This window comes from Prionailurus viverrinus, chromosome A2, assembly GCF_022837055.1.
Source record: "Prionailurus viverrinus isolate Anna chromosome A2, UM_Priviv_1.0, whole genome shotgun sequence".
NCBI lineage: Eukaryota > Metazoa > Chordata > Mammalia > Carnivora > Felidae > Prionailurus > Prionailurus viverrinus.
Window position 1 is genome coordinate 98,947,260 of NC_062562.1, and position 8,787 is coordinate 98,956,046.

Below are 8,787 nucleotides of genomic sequence, written 5' to 3' on the forward strand. Positions count from 1 at the left end.
TTTATCCCTATGTTATGTGGTCACCATCTGAAACCCAGCTCCCTAGTCAACCTTTATTCTCCAGACTCTCTTCCCAGTTGACTGAGTACTTTCTCCCATCTCCCTATTCCCCTTTAACTTCCAAAACCCTTTTTTATGTGCTTTGGAACTCATAGTCACAACAGAATGTCCTATATCCTCACTGTCTTCACTAAATATCCTCGACAACTTTCTGCGTTATCTTCTTCTTTTTTTTTTAATGTTTATTTATTTATGAGAAAGTGGAGGAGGGGCAGAGAGAGAATCCCAAGCAGGCTCTGCATTGTCAGCACACAGCCCAGGGCAGGACTCGAGCTCACAAACCATGAGATCGTGTTCTCAGCCGAAATCAAGAGTCAGACTCTTAACCCACTGAGGCATGCAGGCGCCCCTCTGTGTTATCTTCTGACCCCCAGCTGGGACACTTTCTCCCTGTCCTAGAAGGTTCTAGCTCCTGGCTCACAATCAATTCCTTTTGTACTATCTGTATTCATTCTTAGTGATCTTAACATTTGCATCTGTAGCTTTTCCAGACCCAACCTTTTAGTTCCATGACTTCTTTTCCTCCAATGACTTTGTCGTTACCCTAATCTGCCACCTACTCCTATGGTTATAAGATTTTGCCACTACCAGCAATTACAATACTTACAAAACCTCAATTTTAAGATCTCATTTTACTGCTACTGCCTCTTATCTTTTCAGCTCATTCTCTCACTTCACTTTTGAAAAATTTTGGACCCTATTTTGATGTCTTACTTTTTGAAAGCTATTGCCTCTTACTCATACATACTCCATTTAATTTCACTTTTCACAGTGCTGATTCTGTATAAGGTGGTTTTTCACTGAAATAGCATTATATCAATTTAGAGTAGTAGACCATAACTATATACATTTTTCCTAAGTTCTGAGCGTGACGGTGTGCCCTTATCTAGTAAGAACTAGTGAAAAACTATTCAGCTAATGTCTGCAAGTAGGCACGTTTTCTGAAAAATGCATTATTTCTTCTTTTGAATATCCTTTCCTGCCATTTACTCTTCGTCCTGGTGAACAGCTTTGACTCACCCAGGCTGACAAAAGCAGTGCCATGGATGGAACTGAGCCTGCCACAGGACACAAAAGGAGAGCATCACAGCAGCCTTCAGCTGTAGACAGGACACTCAAAGCCCATTCAAGGAAACGTCTGAGGAGCAGTCAAGATTAGCCAGCCGACTATCAGATTCTGGAGCTAGTCCTTGACATCGTCAGGGACATCATGAACCTGACTGCAGCTTGGGAGGACAAGACAACATTTTAACAAGTGGAAGCTGAAGGCAACCACTGCCGTAGTCAGAGAAGGGACAGTGATAGGCAGTTGGAGAGGCCAAGAGCTATCTCTGTAGAGTCAATGTTATCAAGACCAGGAAAATCCTTATTCGGTTAATGCCCCCATTTCCTAGAACCCCAATTACTCTGCTGATGAACTGTGCGTATGGCACAGACAAGCAGAAGGAATTTAGGTTTTATTTGATATGTATTATTTTAGGAAGAGAGACATGAGGGTCTTAAGGAATTACTTTGGAGACTTATTTCATTTTCTGCCTTTCATTTATTATTCCTACAAGCAATGTTTTTTTATTATTGTCATTATTTCTTTCTAAGCCTGTTCCTTTTTTTTTTTTTTCATTGTTTTGTATTTCACAGAAGCTGTGGAGTTTGAATTTGCCTGGGTGCCTTAGGGGGAAGACGAGCTCCCTATTGGCATGGGAGTTAGGGGCAGGCCAGTTACTTTTTTCAAGCATACATAGTGGGTCTCATATATGTTGACTTCACATTTTATGACTTAAAAACATAATGGATGTTTACATGAAGTATGATCAATTGCAGAGATGGAGGGAAGGGATACTAACTGACGCCCTCTGAATTCTTGATAAACTTACGTTTCATTTCTAATAAACTCTTTTATATTCTTTATTATATATACATATAAATATATCTATATGTATGTATATATATGTATAGATATATGTATACATATACATATATCTATATGTATATATAGATATGTATAGATATATGTATATGTATATATAATGTTTTAAAAGAAAGTCTTGCCACTCTTCTATGTGAGAAGAAGTCAAAGTTATTTGAGAGTCTAAGAATGGAAAATGAAGCCAGTTCTAGCAATGTGAGACACTGCCTACAGGTCCATAAGTCACAAGAAATAACAGGAGTATGTCCAGGCAGGCCATTGGAATAATGGAAAATTCCTAGTAAAGGAAATTGGTCAGAATTGGACAGTGGGGAACACACAAAGGAAGACCTAAAAAAGGATCGTGGGCATGTGGGCCAGCAGCGTCTGCTCAGACCAGGCCAGTGATTGTGAGCACTGACTGCTGACCCCTTTCAAGCCCAAGGGCAGCTATAGAGCAACTTGGGATTGACAATTGTCCTAATGGCACCACAGATGATTTAGAAAAACTCACCCAGGCAATCTCCCAAATCTCTGGTAAGCCACCTCCTGCCACCAAAGAGGGAAACAGCGAGAAAAAAAAACAAAAAGAAAAAAACAATTTTTTTCTCACTCCACCCAATTTTCCTGCTTGCGTGGAAGTTTGGTTTTTGTTGGGTGTAAGATGGTGTGGCCACAGACTGCACTGGTGTTTACTAGTTCTACTTAGGAAAAGAAAAAAAAATTCTCAAACATTGAAAAAACCGTGAAAAGGCAAATGTTATTGAGGAAAATTGAGGGTGGGCAGGTTGATAGATGAAATCTGTGATAGATGGATGAGCAGATGAATGCATAAAGAGGTAGATGATAAATCTGAGCCCACTCGAATTCATAGACCCATTCCTTGAGCTTTTAATTTCTCCATGTCTAGTGTCCGTGACTGGGTAATCCACATGACAGAGTCCTTGATGGTCCCCAGACCACCAAACCTTGGGATTATGTTTCTCTTTAATATATTTTTTACACTTGCTCAAGCCCCATGTCACATAAGCTGTACACTAAATCTCTACAAAGATTCCTTGGCATGAAGTCAGGGGCTCATATCACCCTTCCCTCTTGTTTACTTGGAATTCCGTCTCTGCTCTGTGTCTTGTACCTTGTGTCTCTTCTCTTCCCCCCACCCTGTGGCATGCAGTTCCCCTCCATTCCCTTTCATTATCAACTAAGAACCACTAAGGCAATTAATGTATACGTCACTGGAGATTTGGGTAGGTGGGGGTTGGAGGAGAGTAACATCACAGCACAGTCAAATAAACAGTATGAAAGTTACTGTTACTTTATCTAATTCTACCTATCCTCGTTTTAGCTCCCAGTCATCTCCATCACTGGACTTTTCTCTCTGGTCCTTATTCCGCTTTGAACTCAGTTGTCCTGCCATTTTCCTGGCCCATCAATCCATTTCTCCAGCACTTCTTTCTCCCTCTTGGCACTCTCTGTGTTTTCTTATTGTCCCAGGAACCCCCTGGAGGTTGTTTCTCTGTAAATAATTTCAATGGGCCTTTCATGGATTAATTGTACCTAACATTCTGACTATGTGGGAACAGAAATGATTTTTATTGCCACCATCCTTAGAGATTGCCCTTTGGCAGGGGGAGAGCCACTGCTCACCTGGGTTAAGAGAGGGGTGGTTCTGGACCCAGGAGTTGGGTGTCTCACCTGGACAGCCTGAGACTTGCTCTTCTAAGGCTTAGCATGTAGGAGCAAAGGAAGTCTGGTCGATCTTTCAGTCCTGGCTCTAGTTTCCAGGTTAGGGTGGAGCCGTCTCCTGTCCTGGGCAAATTTTTACACACAATTTTATTGAGGAGTTTGGTAATCCTATCAGATATTACTAAAGCCTCAGCCAGGAAAGACAATATGTACTACTGATCTATTTCTTAAGAATAATAATAATAAATAAATTTTAAAACCCCATAATTTTACAAACTAATAAAATTTCTAAGCACAAGGTTTTAACAGGCAGCAGCAATTTTAATTAAACATCCCATCTTCCAAAAACCTCTGTATATGAGCTCTTTATTTTGCCTATTTGTTCTTCAAGACAGGATCACAGATGATAATTTTAAAAGGACTTCGATCCAAGGACACTCGGCTTCAATATTAGGACCTTTCCATTTTTGCCTTAGGATGAAATCTTTATGCCAAGGATTTCAGCCTTCCCTCTGTTCTGCCGTCTCTTCCAGACTATGTCTCAAAGCCTATCATTTCACTCCCAACCTGGCTGCAGGTCTTTTTGCTAGCAAACAAACAACAGTCTTAGAGGAGTTCTGCCTTTAACTCTCTGAAATAACAAGTGTTTTCTCCAGGCTATGCTTGGAAAATAAGGTCTTGTATGTCAATAACTCCCCACCCCAGAGCCCCCTTTCGAGCAAGCCTTTCTACTTCTTTTCATTCATATTCCCTAAACCATTAGAGGATGTTTCACCTTTGCCATGATAATATTGACAAATACAACTAAACTCTCAACATTAGTACCACAATTACATTCTGAGTCTTATTTGTAGTTTTAAGTTTTACCCATTATATAAAGCCTCTCAAGTAGGAAGGTGGTTGGAAATGTTACTGCTAGAAGAGTGGCTTTATGTTGCTATAAAAGGAGCAAGAATAACTTTGTCTTAAACAGACTTATTTTGAGACAACATAGAAAGTCAGAAATATAGTGACCCTAATTATAGAACCCAAAATGGGCACACGTGACTTGACAAAAGATTTCCTTTATTTTTACTTACACAAGCAATATATGAATGCTTTTTCACTGCAAACTATTCAAAGGTAACTGATAAAATTAAAATCTCCCCGACCTTTTTCTGAGGGAAAACACTATTCACACTTTCATATGTATTCTTTTTTTTGTCTATTACTTGTACCTATAGACACAAATGGTATTAATGTGTGAATGTGGATTTACTAAATAATAGTGTCAGCTAATTCTTTTTTTTGGTGCCTTGAGGGTGGCTTTTTTTGTTACAGAAAACACCCTTAGAGGTTATTTTTGGTTTTGAAATAAAAGTTAATAGTTTATTAAAGTTACAGAATAGGAAAACCATTTCTTACGTTTAAAGCAGTGCTTACAAGTATTATCTGTTCATAACAAATTTCAACAATCACTTATAGGAGGTTTTTGTTAATATTAAAACCAATTTATAAAATTAGTTATTTAAATTTTTATTTCACCCTATGTTCATGAAACTAATATACTTTATTTCTTCTTAAAGTTCTACATCATCTGATTTAACAAACAAAATTTCCCAAGTACTTAAATAACTCATATATCAAAAAAATTATAAACAGGTGATTCTTAAGTTCTCTTAATGTTTCACTAATGATTATGAAGCACAGATATTAAGTTAAAATCACAAGCCTAGAAACATTACACTGGAATCACAAGATTGTTGTTCTAGTTAGCTATTATTTCATTAGACCAAATTCTAAATATTACAGGGATATATAATGTAAATATATGCAAAAATTGTAATGCTAACTTATTGAAAACACAGATTTGTTTGTCTTGACATTTATTTATTTATTTTTATTATTATTTTTTTTCAACGTTTATTTATTTTTGGGACACAGAGAGACAGAGCATGAACGGGGGAGGGGCAGAGAGACAGGGAGACACAGAACCGGAAACAGGCTCCAGGCTCTGAGCCATCAGCCCAGAGCCTGATGCGGGGCTCGAACTCACGGACCACGAGATCGTGACCTGGCTGAAGTCGGACGCTTAACTGACTGCGCCACCCAGGCGCCCCTGTCTTGACATTTATATACTTAATTTCAAATTTTCTTAGGCTTGAGAGATGTTACCTACTAAAGAATAATAATCTTATCTTACACCATGTGTGAGATTACTTTCTCATATAATTTTGGAGTTGTTTTCTTTGCTTGATGGAGTTTTACAACAGACAGAAGATACAGTGTTATATAACTGGATCACTGTGATGATGATATGCACTGATCCTTCCAAAGCCAATGACTCCATAACGATAAGAGTGGGCTGGCCACAGACGTAGTTTGCATCCCTGGATTTGAGTCCTATCTTTACTGGATTGGACTGCGAAATCTTACCCAAGTGGGAACATCACTTGATTAATTTTCCTTTCCAAGGGTAAAATAGGTAAATGTGTTTCCATTTAATTCAAAAGATCTTTGAGGTTGCATGAATCTTACCTGAAATCTTTTTACACACTGTCAATACCTCCCATCACTAAAGTCTCATAAAATTTTTATAGATATGTAAATTATATATCTGAATGTGTGTTCACCTATGTATATTTTCCACGTTACTAGATCTCACAGCAGCACTCCTTCTTTTTTTTTTTTTTACTTTTTTTAATCTTTATTTTTTTTGAGAGAGAGAGAGAGACAGAGTGGGAGCAGGGGAGGAACAGAGAGAGAGGGAGACACAGAATCCGAAGCAGGCTCCAGGCTCTGAGCTCCAGGCTCCAAGCTGTCAGCACAAGAGACTGACGCAGGGCTCAAACTCAGAAACCGTGAGATCATGACTTGAGCCAAAGTCTGATGCTCAACCAGCTGGGCCACCCAGGCGCCCCAACAGCACTCATTCTTTGATGCATAATATTTCACTGCATAGATGTGCCATAGTTTATGTAACTGTTTCTGTATCGATAGACATTCAGATGGTTTCTAATTTTTTCCTGTCACAAATCATTCTGCAATAAATAATCTTGAAGGTGCTTTCCTGTGCTAAGTACACATGTTTATATAGAGTACATGCTTTAGAAGTAGATTTGTTAAGTCTTAGAGGATACATATATTCAGTATTAATTGATTACTGTGGAATTGCCCTTCAGAATGGCTGTACCATTTTAACACATCAGCAATATGAAAACAGCTTTTCCTCTGTTAATAATCAATTGATATTGTTAAACTTTCTCCCCCCAGACTCTTGCGTGAAAAAAAGTATCTCATTTACCTCTTTATTTGCATTCTTAAGAATCTTGGTGAGGTCAAATATCTTTTTGGATATTCGCTTGTCATTTATAATTCTTCTGTAATCTGGCTTTCTTATATATTCCCGGGTCTGTTTCTGGAATCCTTGTTCTCTTCATATTGATCTATTTTTTTAGTGTGCCAATAACACACTATTTTAATCACCATAAATTCATAATATGATTACATAGATTGGACATATTTAATTGCTCCAGCCCAGTTATCTTCTTTAAAACAAAAATATCTTGGGGTGCTTGGATGGCTCAGTCAGTTAAGTGTCCGACTTCAGCTCAGGTCCTGATCTCACGGTCTGTGAGTTCAATCCCCTTGGTGGGCTTTGTACTGACAGCTCAGAGCCTGGAGCCTGCTTTGGGTTCTGTATCTCCTTCTCTCTCTGCCCTTCCCCTGCTCACATTCTGTCTCTCTCTGTCTCTCAAAAAAAATAAATAAGCATTAAAAAAAAAATTAGAAAAAAAATAAAAACAAAAATGTCTTGGTTATTCTTAAATTTTTACACTTCCATATAAACTTCATAATTAACATGTAAAAGTTTATGAAAAATTCTAATGACTTCAGATATGTGGCATACTGATTTTATAGATTAATTTTTGGAGGATTGATATCATTAAAATGGTGAATCATCTCATTTGTGACCTTGGTACTTGTCCATTTATTTAAGTCTTCGTTTAGCTTTTCTGTAAAAATATAGGATTTTTGTCATGAAGATTGAGTACATTTATAATTGGAACTATTCCTAGGGAATTTATAATTTTTTGTGGTATCATCAGTGTTATACTAGTTTCTTAAGACTGTCATAAAAAATTACCACCAACTTGGTGGCTTAAGACAGCAGAAATTTATTCTCTCATAGTTCTGGAGTCTAGAAGTTTGAAATCACTGTATAGGCAAAGGCTTGAGGAGAGGACTCTTCCTTGCTTCTTTGAGTTTCTGCTGGCTCCTAGCATTCCTTGGTTTGGGGCTGCATATTCCAATCTCTGCCTCTCTCTTTGTGTGGCCTTTGTCCCTGTATCTCCAAAACCACCCTCTCCTTTCTCTCATGACATCAGTCCTTACATGTAAGACCTCTACTAAGTTCAGGATGATTTCATCTCAAGAGCCTTAGATAATTACACCTGCAAAGATTAATTCCCAAGTAAAATCATATCCTGAGGTTCCAGATGGAGATGAATTTTAGGGGGACACTATTCAACCCACTACAAATAGGAACTTACTTTTTCTAACATATTTTTTATTAGTTGCTAAATGGATACAGGAGGGATATTAATTTTTGCATGTAGATCATACTTCTCTTCTCTCTCGCTGAAAATCCAAGAAAATATCTTGCCAGTTCCTTGGATTCACTTTAATTTTCTGAGCAATCAATATTATTGACTGCAAAAAAGACCAATTTTAAATCTTTCTTTCCACCATTTATATTTTGCTTTTTCTATATCTTTCACTGCTTAAGACTTCTAACAAAATGTTGAATTCTTTTCAATTTATCCAAGTCTTTTTTTATGTTTTTCCATAAAATTTCATAGTTTCTCCACAAAGGTATTATACAAATTTTAAACCAACTTTACTTCAAATACTTATGATTTTGTTGCTTATGTGAAAGAGTCTTTTAAAAAATTATATTGTCTACTTTGTTCTTACTGATATATAGAAATATTATTTTAGAAATTAATCTTGTATTTTATGCCTAACTAAACTTTCTTTGTAATTCTAGAAGTTTGTTATTTTATCGCTTTGGATTTTCTAGCAGAAAATAGTATTTTTTACAAATAAAGAAGGCCTTTTTTCACCTTTTCTAGTATTTATATATTGTATTGCTT